We start from the raw sequence: 16,194 nt of genomic DNA, 5'->3' as shown, positions 1-16,194 counted from the left end.
GGATCCTTGACAGTTCTGTTTGACGATTCATTTGACACATTTGAATTTGATTTGAAATTTTGTGGATTTGTCAGTCTTTACGGAGCTTATTTTTGTTATTTATTATTTATTCTAATACTGATAGTTGTATAAAGGTAGTAAATCTAGATGGAAATTGTGGCAGAACTTAAATTAACAGTGACACTATCGCGATTTATCGAAAAAGACTCTAAAATAGTTGGTTGTGTAGCGTGCGGTAGATCTAGGTGAAAATGGAGTGAAATAATGGAACAACTTTTCGCTAGTAAGTGACTATATAATATAAATACGTGTAGTAAACCGATCGTTTATGAAATTCACTTAAATTAACTAATTATACATTTTTTCTTGCATTTTTGCTTTTATTTACTACCTGTCAAAGATTAGATGTCAAAGAATTTAGATACGTCAATTTGACTTACCTGCCTCAGTAGCGTATCGGATGTTTGTGTTAATAAATAATTATTAAAACTTATCTATTTTTATTATAATAATATGTTTTTATAACAATTTTAGATAACTACCAACATTTATTTACAACGTAAAATAAAAAAAAAATGATTGAGTCTACCCCACGTCTACCCTACATCATAGTTTTACATTTTTTAAATAAAATTAGAACGGCATGATAAACCGGAATTTAAGTCGGTCATATTTGAGGCCCATGATTGGAGTTGGTCCCCCCATGAGGCCCATGAGGTGGACCTAAAGATTTTGATACGCTCCTTCCTTAGTCCTCTTAGTCAAAGATACTTATTAAAACAAAGTAAAAAATTACCAGGAATGCCTTCAGGTCACAAAAATTTGTTTATATTTCTATAAAACAATTACTGATAAAGCATTAAGTGTTGAACGTTTTTCGCTGTCACTTTAGTAGCAGATTGTTCAGGGCGGATACAGGAATTTATTTTAGGGGGCCCAAAATAAAAAGTAATGTAGAATATTTAATTTTTTTAATTTATATTATTTTTTGTTAATGTTATATGCTTTTTAGGGCGTCATTTTTAATAAAAAGACCAAATATTTAACACAATTTACAGATTTTAGGGGGATCCCGGGCCCCATGTGCCCCCCCTCGGTACCCGCCACTGAGATTGTTTCTTTAATAGCATTTATATAAGTTTTACTTTTGAAGGTAAGGTGTATTAAAAATAGATAACAGAAATTGTATGAGTTCATCACCCCAAATTTACAAAAAATTTAAACCTGTCGTAGCTCAGAAAGTAAAAAATTAAAGTATCAAACTTTAAGTTACCTTTAAAAAAACGTATCAAACAGATTTTGTATATAAGTAGACTTATAATATAATACACCCTGTATCTATAAAACGAAGTAAGTTAGGACAAACGATTGTATGAAATATTTTTCTTAGTATTCTCGCGAATATTAACCCTCAACTGACGTGGCGAGTTCTAGCGGATCCTAAGCACTATTTAAACCTCTGTAAAATGTTTACTAGGCCTCACCGCGCCAATTCCCTTTAAATTAGGGTACCAATATGCAACTGTTAAAGGTGCACTTAATTTTATCAACTATTCTTCCTACCAGCTGGAGCTAAAGTTTCATTGGGGTCTATGTGGAACCACCACGCCAAGAATGTTTCATTATTAGGATGGTGCGGGTAGTCTAAAAAGTGTGCTTCACTGGGACGGTAATTTTGAGGAAGCATTAATGGAGTGGTTTGATGAACTTAAAGAGGCTTAAGTGAGATGAAGATCATCGAGACATTGATTTTTCTCCGAGGAGTAACCATAACTCCCATTCTGAACCTCTTACTTATAGAAGAGAGAAAGATTGAATAATCAATACCAGAAAAGAAAGAGATGTGGTATATGTCAATGAAGAAATGACAAATTACAAAAATCTGATGAATCAAATGTGCACGATCCATGTGCGGCAAATGCAGATCCTATATCAGTATGAACTGTATTTGAAAAAGTTTTGTACATTCAAGGTTTGCAGTTTTGTTGAAAATAATTTATGTTTATTAGCTTCACATTTCACTTGTTTGTACTTTTAGTAATACGGTAATATCATAAAATATATATGTTTTTAATTTCTATGGGATTCTTAGCCAAGTTATATTTCTGTTGTCAAAAATTCCAAAAAAAATGCGTTTCACTTAATTTTTGCGTCAGTTCTTATTAATTTGTTGAAAATTAATGAAATTGTTTATTCACAAGTTTGAATATATTGTAAACAGTGTTAAAATAACAAGCTTTTTTATAAAATCTCTTCATCATGTATTTGTAACTGAAAAAAATAAAAGCACGCCACAAGCTGTGCAAAGATTTAAGGGCCCGTCCAGAAGAGCGACTCAGTAGCACTACTGCGTGGCGCCACATAGTGGCTCACATTGTTTTGTCATTATATCACACATATCTTCAAGAAGGCGTTCAGACGAGCGATTTTGTATCGCTAGGTGGCGCGTCAGTGGCGATCGGTCGCCGATCCCCGCCACGAATCGCCACCACCGATCGCGTGTTCTCGTCCAGACGGGCTACTTTTAAATTAGCATCCCGCTTCACTACTGGGTATACATTATTCAATAAAAAATGCTTTCGACACAGATCGATTTCTAGCGCCACCGTGTGGCGCAGCAAAGTGGCCAGAATATGCCACTTAGCAGCGCTTCAGCGTGGCGCCACTGAATCGCTCGTCTGGACGGGCCCTAACACACCAGTTGAGGGTTAAAATCTCTGTACTTAATTTTGAATTACTTATTTTTGTAATTCTTAAGTTTCATTTAAAATTTATTTATTGCGATATTATATAAAATGTTTTTTTTTATTTATATTTTGTGCCAAAATGAACTAAAAAGATTGATTTGAAAACTCTAGGATTTTTGTCCCAAAATGACCATTTTCGCAACGCTGTGCGCTGACTGCATCTTATGGTGACTGGAATCTTTGACCAACGCAGTTCATTTTTCATTTTTGGAAACGTGAAAAAGTGGTTAGAACTTAGGTCGGAACTGTATGGAAGGTGGTCCAACAATTCGATGTGTTTTGAGCTTTAAAAATTCGATTGTTTTCCGATCTATGTGGGTTGCCTTGTTTTGGTCGAGGATTATTCATATAGTTGAGAGTTGGTTTTTTGAAACTCAAAAATTACTTCCGGCAGACAAATATATATGTACCAATCATCAGTAACAGATCTTTGAACTAGCAGAGGTATGCTATTTGACCTGCTTCTGAGACAACCATCTTTTTGGAAACAATTCGAGAACGGATAATAACTTTCGACGATTGTCGTTCATTACGAAAAACACAAAGAACCGATTGACGTTTATTTTCGGGTTCATAAGAGTAATTGAAGGATTCATCACCACTGAAAATACTCTATACATATATTATTTGAGATTCTTGCGTTAAACCGGTAGATATAGAGTTTTTTGACTAATCACACTAATTGCTTTCTGTTCTTCCGTCAACAGATGCGGTATTCAACGAGAAACTATTTTTTTTAGAGATAATTCTTCAAGTATTTTTGTATGGAGGTCTCTTTGAAATGGTCAATGATGCTTCAATTTCATGATATGTGGCATGTCGATTTTCTTCGATCAGCTTACGTACATCATCGACGTTTTCTTGGGTGACAGCCGTTTTGGTAGACCTGCTCTTGGATCGTCACTAAGACTAACCAGTCCATGTTTAAATTCTCAATACCAACGAAAACTTATCGATTGATGTGGTCCTTTCGTCCAAGAAGCATCACGAATATATGAACCAACTCAACAAGGCATTCTTGTTGAAACAACTGTCTTGGAAAATTGTACCAAAAATATATTGACATGCGCCTACTATGTCTCTATATGCAAAACATAAAAGACAATCCCTCGTGGTACAAAAAAGCTGTATTCCGTTTTTTGTCTATTTGGTTATGATTTTCTGTTCCGTTTCTATGTTTTGCCTGAACTTTTTACTATTACGGAAGACGGTTTCTGGCAATCATTGGTCGTTACCCTTGTTTAATCAAGGGTCGTTACTGTCTCCAAATAAACCAGCGCAAAAAGCCAATCTTTCTAGTTTAGGTTTCAGTTATATTCCAATCCCTTTTTTTGCAAGTAAACTTGAACTTCTACAGTAAGTAACTCCGAGTTCCTCTGAGTAGTGATATTTTAACAGTTTGAATAGTTTTTCCTTTTCTACTTTTGTTTGTTTTTCTTTCGACTACGGGGGAAAATATATTATCTCCTGAACCGTTAAACAAATTGGTTAGACAACTTTGTCTAGCAGTAAAAACTCATTTGTGAGTATCTGATTACCGTTTGAATTATAGACGCAGTGGTCTTCTTCTTCTTCTTCTTTCTCAGCCTGGGTCCATCCAGTGTTGGAAATAGGCCTCTTCTAGGTTTTTCCACGCTTCGCGATCTCTAGCCAATCTTATCCATTGTCTTTCAGCCACTACCCTGACGTCATCGACCCTTCTCTTTTTTGGTCTGCCCACAGTTCTTGTTGTTCTCCTAGGTCTCCATAGGATGACTTTTTTGGGCCATCGGTCTGGATCTTGTCTTGCGACGTGTCCTATATATAGCCACTTCAGACTTGCCACTCTTTTAACAACATCTATTAATTTTTTTTTGTTTTTTATTTTTTTGCTTTTTTGTTTTTTTCTGTTTTGTTTTTTGTTTTTTAAAATATGTAGACGCAGTGGTATTTTAATTTATTAACCGACCAGGAAAAGTCACGAAAATCATTAGATAATCTAATCAATTTTTCCAAGAATCCTTGAATTCGTTAATCAATCTTCATTTATGTAATGTACTAATATCAGAGTAAGTAAACCGACGAGTAGCGCCAGTCCCGTTTTCAATTTTCTTTGGCTGCGCGAAATAAGTAGGTTATCTGTCATATGAAGAAGCGAAGTTGCCACTGTTGCCATTTATCAAATATTTCTATATACTTTATTTCAAGTATACCTCAGTCAACGAATCGTTTTTTTAATTATTTATTAGCTCTAAGATATTTTATACATTCAAATTTAGAAATAAGGATAAAACAAAACAAAAAAAAATATGTATAAAACTTTATAATTAATTTCACTTCAAATTATGAGCAGTGTATACCATGTTTATAGGACCACTTCATAAGTTGAGCAGTTAAATACGTAGTCTATCTGTCAAACACGTCAAAAGAGAGAGAAAGAAAATTTGGTCCCACCACATCAAAAGAGCCGACGGTTTCTGTGGCTACTCGGCGATCTACTTACTCTGCTAATATACCAAATCTCGTTTATTTTATCTGAAAAAGTAAAAACACCCGGTATATCAGTAATTAAAACACTTCCTTTTCTTTGAGTTTAAGGTCGTTTTATTTACGAGACATTTCTCAAAGCATGTTATAAATATTCTAAATTTCAGAATACGGATTTGTTAGGTTTTTCAATCATTAATATGAATTTCATATTCTTTAACTTAGATTTCCGTCTTATTACGTTACTTTACGGAACTGTATTTACTCTATGGATGATTTTTTACTTTTCTCTATAAGTTATAAATAGTTCTATAATTTCCCAACCACTTCAGCAAATATAAAGTTTTATTACGCTGATATTTAAAGTTTACCTTGAAAGTTAAAAAGATTTCGACCTCAATCTTCTATTTTAACCGTGTATGTACAAATTAACATAAAGAATTAGTAATTTCATAATAATAATGACACAAGAAGTAGTTGCAATGTTAAATGAAGGCGGAACTATTGGAGATCTACCGTTAGGAACATTTATTTCATTCACAATTTGACATATTATACAGGGTCCGACAAAAGTGTGTCGATTATCTGTAGCTCCGAGAATAAGAAACTTCAAAATTTTGTGCGAACAAAAAGTGCAAACCTAAAGTATGTACTAGAATGTATTTCAGGAAAATATTTTAATTTCTATATAGGGTGGCTCAAAAAAGAATGAATGGATCGGGATATATTTTTTTTAACGGAACACCCTATATATTATTTTTTCAATATACCAAGAATTAAAAAATATTTTTTTTATTTAGAGTATTTCAAAATTTTTAACGGTTTCGCAGATATTCGCGGTTTTATATTTCATATGTCATTTTTACAGTAAATTTTTATCAAAGATACCCAGTGATTTTTCTCTCGTGTTTTACGAAAGAGCCATTTAAAATAATATGTACTGCCTGTATCTGCGACACCATTAAAAATTTTGAAATACTTTAAATCATAAAAAATGTTATTACATATAAATATAAAAAATAATATTTTTTTAATTCTCCATCTAATATAGAAATAATATACAAAGTGTTCCATTTACAAAAACAAAGAAAAATAATTTATATTTTAGAAAGTTTGTCGTAGATACGTAGATACGTTTTTCAACACCCCGTATGATTTAAGATTACGATATTTATATCAAAGTAAGTATAGACCAACTAAAGTAAATACCTAATATAGTTTTGATTTCAGGAGAGTTCTTGCGTTATGAAAGAGTTCGGAGTACCCAACAAATTTCTTACAGTGTGTAAAAGCCTCCATAACAACAACACTTGTGAAGAGTGTCACATCATGAATCACTAAGCGACCCATTTCTAACAAATACAGGAGTTAGGCAGGGATGTGTCTTGGCGCCTCTCCTATTCAACATATTCATGGCAGCGCTCATTATAGTGGACAGCAAACTGCAGGAGAGAGGATTGGGCATTAGATACAGATACGACGGCGGTCTGTTCAACATAAAAAGTCTCAGGGCAAAAACACGTACAAAATTCATCACAGAACTTCAATACGCTGATGACTGCGCTCTAGTTGCAAACACGTTACAATAATTGCAAGAAATGTTGAACACATATACCTGGGCATACGAGGCTTTAGGCCTTAAGAAGCCAAACATCGACAAAACTAAAAATATGTGCACTCCCCCGGAAGATTACAACAACGCTATAAAAATCGGAGAAAAACTCTTGGAATATGTGGCGGAGTTCAATTACCTCGGCAGTTTGATTTCGGAAAAAGCCAATATTGACTCTGAAATTCAGCACAGAATCAGCAGCGCCTTAAGAGCATTCTGGAAATTAAAAGACAGGGTTTTCTACAATCATGATTTGAATACAAAAACGAAACTTGCAGTGTACCGAGCAACATAAGCATCACGTATCGGGCTTTTCAATCACAGAAAAGGTCAAGCTCATGAAAGAAAACGCCTTGCGTGACAATCTTCTGATGTGTGTCGAATACTCGTCAGCGAGTAATGGCTGAATGTATGTATGTGTGTCAATTTGAATTAATTTTTTTAAGGAAGATTAAAAAATACATATTTTATATTTATTTATTAATATCTATGAAACTATAGAGATATTATTTACTCATATTTTAGTATTATGTAAAGTGATCTGACAGGAAGCCAAAACTTCAATAATACACAGAGTGTTCCATTTAAAAAAATCATCCCCATCCACTCACACATTTTTGAGCCATCCTATAGAAGTTCAAATATTTTTAGGAGCTACAGATGCCCGACGCAGTATTGTCGGACCCTGTATAGAGGAAAAATTAATTAAATGGATCAGTTCAGTTAAACAAATCGTCAGTTTCTTCTCTTAAATATGTTAATGTTTTTTTAAAGTCAACCCAAATGTTTTGCATAAAAAATTAACAAATTTAAAACTTGGTTTTTCCACTGGATGATTTTGCAGAAAACTACATAGCATTTACCGTATGTCCAAAAAGAAAATATATACAGAGATTATTATTATATTAAAATAAATGAAAATGCATGTTACAAATTATGAAATCTTAGTGAACAACGGCCCAGCTACGTCGAAACATTGGTTCTAGATAGATCATCAAAGTTAAGCGACGTTAGACGATGTGAGTAGATGGACGGGTGAATCAGTGGAAACCCCGACGTGTTGTATTGACGCACACTGCTCATTCACGTCGGTTCATGGCCGGACGAGATCAAATATCTCGACCGTGAAGTCCAGTTAGACACTCATCAATTCGGTAGGCCATCGGCAATGATATGACCTAGGTCCACGGTTCGGATTCTGCGTTAACAAAGTACGCCTTGTCCAGGTTAGCCTTAGCAGCAAAAAGGAGACGTTAACTTAAAATACCGGACTTAATTTCGGGCAGAAATCTTGTATTAATTTTCTTTATAAAATTAAATATATTACTCCATTACGTGCTAAATTCACTCTTTCAATACTTTATATAAAATTAAATCCAAATAAATTAATATATTTTTTTCAGATATTGAGATATAATTGGAGCTTAAGACTTAGATCGAAGAATAGAACTAATATCAAGTGCCTACATTGTTTATATTTTAAACTTGCATCAATCCTTTTTAACTAAGCAGATGATTAAATCGTTTTAAATATTTATATGTAGTACTATTATTTATATTAATTTAAAAATAATCTTACTACCGTTATTCATACTTAAATATAATTATCTTCAGAATGTATTGTTTTATTTTTCTAAAACTCGTGAAAAACAGATAATCAATTATTGATAACTTTGTCATAACTATTAATTATAATTATTTAAGATTACTATTATATCCTTAAAAGATCTATTGTTAATACTATTTAGTAACTTCAAATTAACTTGAATATTATGGGATCCATCATCAAAGGATAAGTACCTATATTATGTTTTAAATGTTTAATATAAACTGGTGATGAAGTTTCTATTTTTATAATGTTTCTTTTACGTATTCTAAAAATGATCTAAATTCTACTAAAAATGTTATCATAGAATTTAGAAGTTATCATTGAATATATGATTATTGAAATATAAAATTTTATTTAGGGGTGAGCCTAATCAAAAGTGGCTCACCCCTATAACTTTTTTATTTTTTTCAGATAAAAAACGATATTTGGTATGTTGGTATACGACATAAATTAAGATTGATTGACGCATTCTATAGTGACAATGAACAGATGATTTTTATAGAAGGATACTTTTGAATAAGAAGACTAAGGAAGGAGCATAATGATATCCATGTATTCATGCATGGTGGGCGGAAAAAAACTCTAGGGTGGGGATCCTTGACAGTTCTGTTTGACGATTCATTTGACACATTTGAATTTGATTTGAAATTTTGTGGATTTGTCAGTCTTTACGGAGCTTACTTTATGTTATTTATTATTTGTTCTGTATTACTACTGATAGTTGTATAAAGGTAGTAAATCTAGATGGAAATTGTGGCAGAACTTAAATAAACAGTAACACTATCGCGATTTATCGAAAAAGACTCTAAAATAGTTGGTTGTGTAGCGTGCGGTAGATCTCGGCAAAAATGTGTGAAATAATAGAACAACTTTTCGCTAGTAAGTGACTATATAATATACATACGTGTAGTAAACCGATCATTTATGAAATTCACTTAAATTAACTAATTATATATTTTTTCTTGGATTTTCGCTTTTATTTACTACTTGTCAAAGATTAGATGTCAAAGAATTTAGATACGTCAATTTGACTTACGTGTTTCAGTAGCGTATCGGATGTTTATGGTTATAAATATTTATTATAACTTAACTATTTTTATTAGAATTTTATATTTTTATAAGAATTTTAATAACTACCAACATTTATTCACAACGTAAAATAAAAAAAAATATTGAGTCTACCACCACGTCTACCCTACATCATAGTTTTACATTTTTTAAATAAAATTAGAACGGCACTGATAAACCGGAATTTAAGTCGGCCATATTTGAGGCCCATCGCGGTGGACTTCAAAGAAGGATACTCTAAGATCCGTTCCACATAATTTTTATGACGTTTGTGTTACATTTACATTAAAATTGTTAATTATGTATATATTTTAGCAAATCCTTAAAGTACAACACTTTTACAACTATTTTACGACTATTAACGCTGAATACATCCAATGAATAAAATACAATTTTTGACCAGCCTGTATAGTGTATATGCATGGAAAACATTGTATACTATGTTTATTAACCAAGTATTTACTAACAAGTACTAAAATTTGACGTAACGAATTTGCAGAAACGCTCAAAATGTTTAACTTTTCTTGAATAAATAAAGAAATAAAGCGTAGATTGAATTATCTGGACATATGGATTATTATTTAGCGTGACTTTTTTTGTCGTAATTATCAGTTATTTTTATAACACCAAAACACCTCGTTATAATTAGAGAATCTTTTATCATTTAAATGTTTATTCATTACAAGGAAAGATTATTATTATAAACACAAATTTATAATTTAAGATATGGACGTATCAAAGTGGGAAAGAATATGGAATATTTTCTCAAACCCTGAGTATTTAGTACATCTAAAGTACGTTGTTAAGTTGTACATCTAAAGTACGTAAGAAATGTGAATGTCGAGCAGAGTCTAAGAAAGTGATGGCGAATCTTTTGAGCTCGGTGTGTCAATCGAAATATAATTTTCGTGGCCTATTACACATCACAAAAATAAAGACTTAAAAAAAGATAGAGATTGTTGTATCTTTCAACAATCTCGTACATTTCGGTCCATATATCTTGAAATGGTCTATGGCTATTACATTTCCTTCATCAATCAATTTTCCTCCATCACAGAGTTGCAAAAACAAATCAGTATAAATCACGGGATTTTTTATAAAATTTGACAGGTTTCCTTTGCAATGTTGTATCAAAAGATTCAAACATACTGAGGATATTTCTCCCACACAACGAGCCACCCTCGTTTCATTTGAAAAAATTCAGATATGATAAAAAATACGATTTGGTTATTTTTTAACTGGCCAGGACAAAAGACACTAAAAACATTAGACGATCAAATATATTTTTCCAAGGCTTCGTGCTTAAAAATTAGTGTTTTTAACACTGATACTATGGCACTCTAGATTAAAATTTAAAATACAATTTGTTTTTGAGCAAATATGTCAAAAGTTGACATATGATATGTAATTTGATTCAGAGTGTCATTTTCTATCAAATAAAGTAAAAAAATACCGAGGGGGTCATTTAAAAATCAAAAGTTGTAGTCATTTCCGATGAACCAGGAAGTGACTGCAAACAATTGAATACATCAATCAATCCTAATTTATGTCATATACTAACATACCAATTCTCGTTTTTAAACGGTTTTATTTAGCTCGGCCCGTACGGTATTTATTTATTTGTTTGGGTCAAAATTAGAAATTGAAATTTAAGTACCTTCCTGTTGTCAGATTGATCTGAAATTTGGTACACACCTTTAGTTCCGATGATAATACAATATAGTAATATCAATAACATTGTAAATCTAAGATGGCCGCCGGTACAAAATGGCGGATTTCATATTTTTCCACAACCCCTCAATATGGGTATCAAATGAAAGGGCTACACTAGTAGAATACTGTGATTATGACAAAATTTAAAATCCAAGATGGACGTCATTACAAAAATAGCGTATTAGGTGAGGGCATGAGTAGTCGTGTCCAGAACAGTTGTGTCCAAGATTGTGTGACGTTAGAAGGACAGATAAAAAAAAATAGGTGATTAGATGTACCTACGTAGTTAGCGGTAGCTTTACCACCCAAGTTAAGGTAATAGGTTAAAACGTGCTGATGACTGTATGGCATTAGGGTGGCTAAAAATGTAATGTCGTAAGCGTTTTCGCCTCAAGATTGGGCGCCTCTTGTTGTATATTATAGCCTTGCCCCTCTACTGGACCTCTGGGGGGGTCGACCGTTAAAATATCCATTACTCGTGGGAACAACATGGAAACAATAAATAAAAAAACAAACAAAAATAAAAAATCGGTAAAAAAACTTTTAAGTTAAACGGTTTTATCTTATGTGCACTGAAAACTAGAAAATAATAATAACAATTAGGTATTTTGAACTTCTAGTTCAGAAATATTTTAGTACTAGGCAGAATAGCTTTTAGGCATATTAGACTAAAATAAAAACGTGGGGCCCCTCTGAAATCCTACCTATGGCAAAAGCATATCTTTATACTTTGGTAGATCATGAGCTCGGCGTTCGCTGGTGAAGCCGCCACGGCTGGTTATTGATTGTCAAAATTTCCAGTTACGATTATAGTAAGTCGATGCAATCCACACTTAGTATAGAAGAAAGTATTACAGCAATAGTTAATGAGCCCCACGTTTTTATTTTAGTCTAATATGCCTAAAAGCTATTCTGCCTAGTACTAAAATATTTCTGAACTAGAAGTTCAAAATACCTAATTGTTATTATTATTTTCTAGTTTTCAGTGCACATAAGATAAAACCGTTTAACTTAAAAAAAAATTTACCGATTTTTTATTTTATCTGAAGAAATAAGAAAGTTATAGGGGTGAGCCACTTTTGAGACGCACCCAGGATTCATTGATGATTCATTTGATTCAGTTTTGGTCACTTCCTGTTTAGCCGGAAATGATTCCAACTTTTGATTTTTAAATGGCACCTTGGGTATTTTTTTTACTTTGTTTGATAGAAAATGTCATTCTGAATATAATGACATATCATATCTCAACATGTGACATTCTCGCTTAATAAAAAATCGTATTTTAAAATTCAATCTAGAGTGCCATGGTTATGTTAAAAACACTACTTCTTAATCAAGGAGCCTTGAAAAAATAGATTTGATGGACTAATGTTTTTAATGTCTTGTCCTGGCCAGTTAGAAAATGCTCAAATCGTATTTTTAATCATATCTCAATCTTTTCAAATGGAACGAGGGTGGCATTAGCATATTTAGAAAAAGCATTTTTTACGAATAATTTGATACCACACATTTGGTATTTCGAGTCAAATTTTCGTTACGAACCGCAAGTTATAGTTTCAAATAAATCATATGCGAAAATGTCAAAAGTTGACATATGATATTTTATTCAATTCAGAATGTTATTTTCTATACAATAAAGTAAAAAATACGGAGGGTGCTATTTAAAAATCAAAAGTTGTAGTCATTTCCGGTGAAACAGGAAGTGACCGAAAACAATTGAATACGTGAATCAATTCTAATTTATGTCGTATACTAACATACCAAATGTCGTTATTTTAACTGAAAAAATAAAAATTTATTAAAGGATTCAAATTAAGCTTTGTTAATTATTAGTGCAGGCTGTTTAATATTAATATTTCCACTTTGACATTATTATTTGTTAATTATTATCGTTGAAGCTCTGTTACCAATGCTTAAAATGCATTGTTTAGGAGCTCACATTTACTTTGAATCATCTTTATACATATGTATAAGTACATATAGTACATATTATAACTGACTAGTAGACTGTTGAATTTTGTAAAAAATAATGTTTTAAATAAATGAATTTTCAAAAAAAAAAATTAGAGGTGAACCACTTTTGAGACGCACCCGGTAGTAATATTAAAAAAAGGACCTACCTATTTATCTTTAAACACTAAAAGAGTCAGTGCACGACTTTTTATGTTCTTACACCAAAAGCACTAACTAAAACACCTTGTCACGGCATTACTTCAATTGATACTAATTGAAAGTTTTTTATCGAAATATGTGCAAGAATTTTATATTTCTATCTTCTCTATAAGAGGTTTTTTTTGGAATATCGGCGATTCTAAGATAACATTCTTGCATTAATTAATGCTTATTTATAAACTCAAGTAGCTTTTAGGACGGTTTTTTTTATTTGTCTTTTAAGTATTTGAGTAGTCGAAATATCGCCAATTCATCCGTTTATTGGAAATTCACTAATTGCGTTAATTCCTTGTTCGATGTAGTGATATTAAAATTAAATTTTGTACGTGAAATACGGTAAAAAATCACTATACCTGTTTTACTGTGTGATCTCAAAAAAAACGTAAAAGACGGCTGGGGAATGACAATCAATAATAATTTTGGCGAGGTCAATCTCTAGACGTCAGTTACAAAATATTTTGACATAAAACTTGTCAAAAATTAACACTAATTATAGAAAGATTAAAAAAGAATAAAATATTTCCAGACACACACATCTATTTCAGAAAAATTATTTTTTCTCGAATTTTAAACTAAAGTTTATATCAAATAAAGTTTTAGTCACGTGATTAAGCTTGACCGGCACAGCCCACTTTTACATATTTTCTTTTAATCAAAATATTTTAGGAAATAAAAATAAATTAGTTATTAATTTAATAAACAGTTATTAATTATTATAAACATTATTTACATCAGCAAAACTCACCTTCTTAACAGCACTTAGGGGACATAAAAAGCCATTACTACCGCTTTCTTGTTCAAAATACTCTAATAAAGTTGCGATGAGTTTTTTACGGCGATTAAGTTATCTTGCACCCCAACTTCGTACTAAGTGAGGTTCTAAAAATAACAATGTTTGACTGCAAGGTCTGCCAGTAAACATTTTTAACCTTAAAGTATCACAACATTATTTATTTAAACCAAAAACTCGTAATACAAAACTAAAGTTTCAAAACGAATGAGAATGTCAGGAAATAGATGAATAAATGTGGCAACATTTTTTACCAGCAGAGCAGAGCTACCACCCGAATCCTAGCGGGAAATTTAAATTCCAGTTAGTCAGCCCGGCATCGAATATGTCCATGGTTGGCAACAATGAATTTAAAAATCGCACTTTCGATTACGTAACTAAAAGTTTAATTGATATCAAATATAGATACACAATTTCAAATCATTTTTACTCAATATAAAAGTAAATTACAACCTCTTAACTGTGACGTCTAGGGCTTGATCTCGCCAAAATTATCATCTGGTTGAGGTCTGAAAAAGAAACAATTTTTGTTAATTAATAGCAATAAATAATAGTTCTTTTGGAAAATTACTTATACAAGAATAATTGTAGAAAATTCAATTCTCTCTACTAATTTCTTCATTACTTTTTTGTCGACAATACAAAATCAGAACCAGATCATTGTTTCAATGTTCTATGATCTTATAGTCGTGTTTCTGGAGTGGAAATACACTAACCCTTAAATTATTTGCACTTATTTAAGACACCATGTATAGTAATTTTTTTATCTTTGGAAAGGAATTTGTAGAAGCTATTAAAATTGAACAATTTGCTTCATGTTAAATATAAAAGTTATTCATCATTTTTAAAATTGACATAGGATTTTCTATGTTCAAATCATGATGCAACGGCCTGTAGAAATAAGGAAAAATGTGTTTTAAATTACTAAAATCCTTTTGTTACGGCTTTTCCAAGATCTTCTATATAAAGGACCTCCACCTTGATCTCGCGTGAAATGAATAGAAAAAAAGAAATTTTCGCCATGACCGTTTTTCATGCGAAATGTCAATGGTACTGAGCACCTACACGCGCAATTTAAACAATACTGCGACCATAGATCTAAAAAGCCATGGCGGAATTATACGGAAAATCTATCTTTAGCAAAATAAAATACTATTACACTTTGCACTGACGCGCTTTGCTAACCATGTTAGTATCAACGCACATATAGCATGATTTATTTCTTTAGTTTCATTTGAATTAAATTACTTAAAAAACTATACCTATATTTCAAAATTCTCTATGTAGAAAGTACCTACAGTAAAAATATTTTAAAAAAAACTTACCCAACTTGAGCAAATGCAATACTAATACCAATTCTGGTCTTAGTATTGCATTTGCAGCCAGTGGCGAATACAGAGGGGGGCCCATGGAGCCAAGGCTCCCCCTAAAATCTATTAATTGGGTTAAATATTAGGCTTCTGGGTTAAAAATTGCGATCTAAAAAGCATATTTTACATTACTTTTTATTTGGCTCTCCCTAAAATAAATTCCTGTATCCGCTCCTGTTTGCAGTGACTAGTTTTTGCACATCACTAGGTGTCATGGTCACATCATGGTGTCACATCAACAGGGTGTCATGTAAAAATCTTCTTGGTTTACACCCCGTTAAATCGGAAACTATATTCAAATTGCTTAAGTAATGGGAAAGTTGTGTTTTGATGATCTACAGGTATTTTGAACTCTTACAGGTATTTTGAACACTTGAGAGGGGTGTTAATCTAAATGGAATGTGTGTGTGTATGTGCAAACTTCGTGACAAAACTTCAAAGCTCTTGACAAGAGACATGGTTGTCAGAGATTTACCTATTGAACATAGTAAAAAATAAAAAAAGAGTTTTGCTAGGATTGATTTTATAGTAATTTTAATAAAAAAGAATATAAAAATTATATTTCTATATTTTATTTATAACTCTCTGTAGATTACATTAATCAATAGTCATTTTATTCGTCTATTTTGCTTACAGAATTGTTTTTA

The 16,194-nt window shown here is 31.9% G+C and overlaps 1 protein-coding gene across 1 annotated transcript in view; it reads right to left on the bottom strand.

Annotated features, from left to right (window-relative positions):
* Positions 1–13,454, bottom strand: part of LOC115881538 (facilitated trehalose transporter Tret1-like) — a 68,507-nt gene extending 55,053 nt beyond the window's left edge. The window contains exon 1 of the mRNA XM_030899073.1: positions 13,336–13,454. The gene's annotated coding sequence lies outside the window, so the exon portion shown is untranslated. The remainder of the gene's footprint in view (positions 1–13,335) is intronic.
* Positions 13,455–16,194: the final 2,740 nt, after the last annotated feature.

This window comes from Sitophilus oryzae, unplaced genomic scaffold (genome assembly GCF_002938485.1).
Source record: "Sitophilus oryzae breed Bouriz unplaced genomic scaffold, Soryzae_2.0 scaffold_172_pilon_pilon, whole genome shotgun sequence".
Taxonomy (NCBI): domain Eukaryota; kingdom Metazoa; phylum Arthropoda; class Insecta; order Coleoptera; family Curculionidae; genus Sitophilus; species Sitophilus oryzae.
Note: the sequence above shows the minus strand (reverse complement) of the source record. Positions and strands in the feature narration are given on the sequence as shown.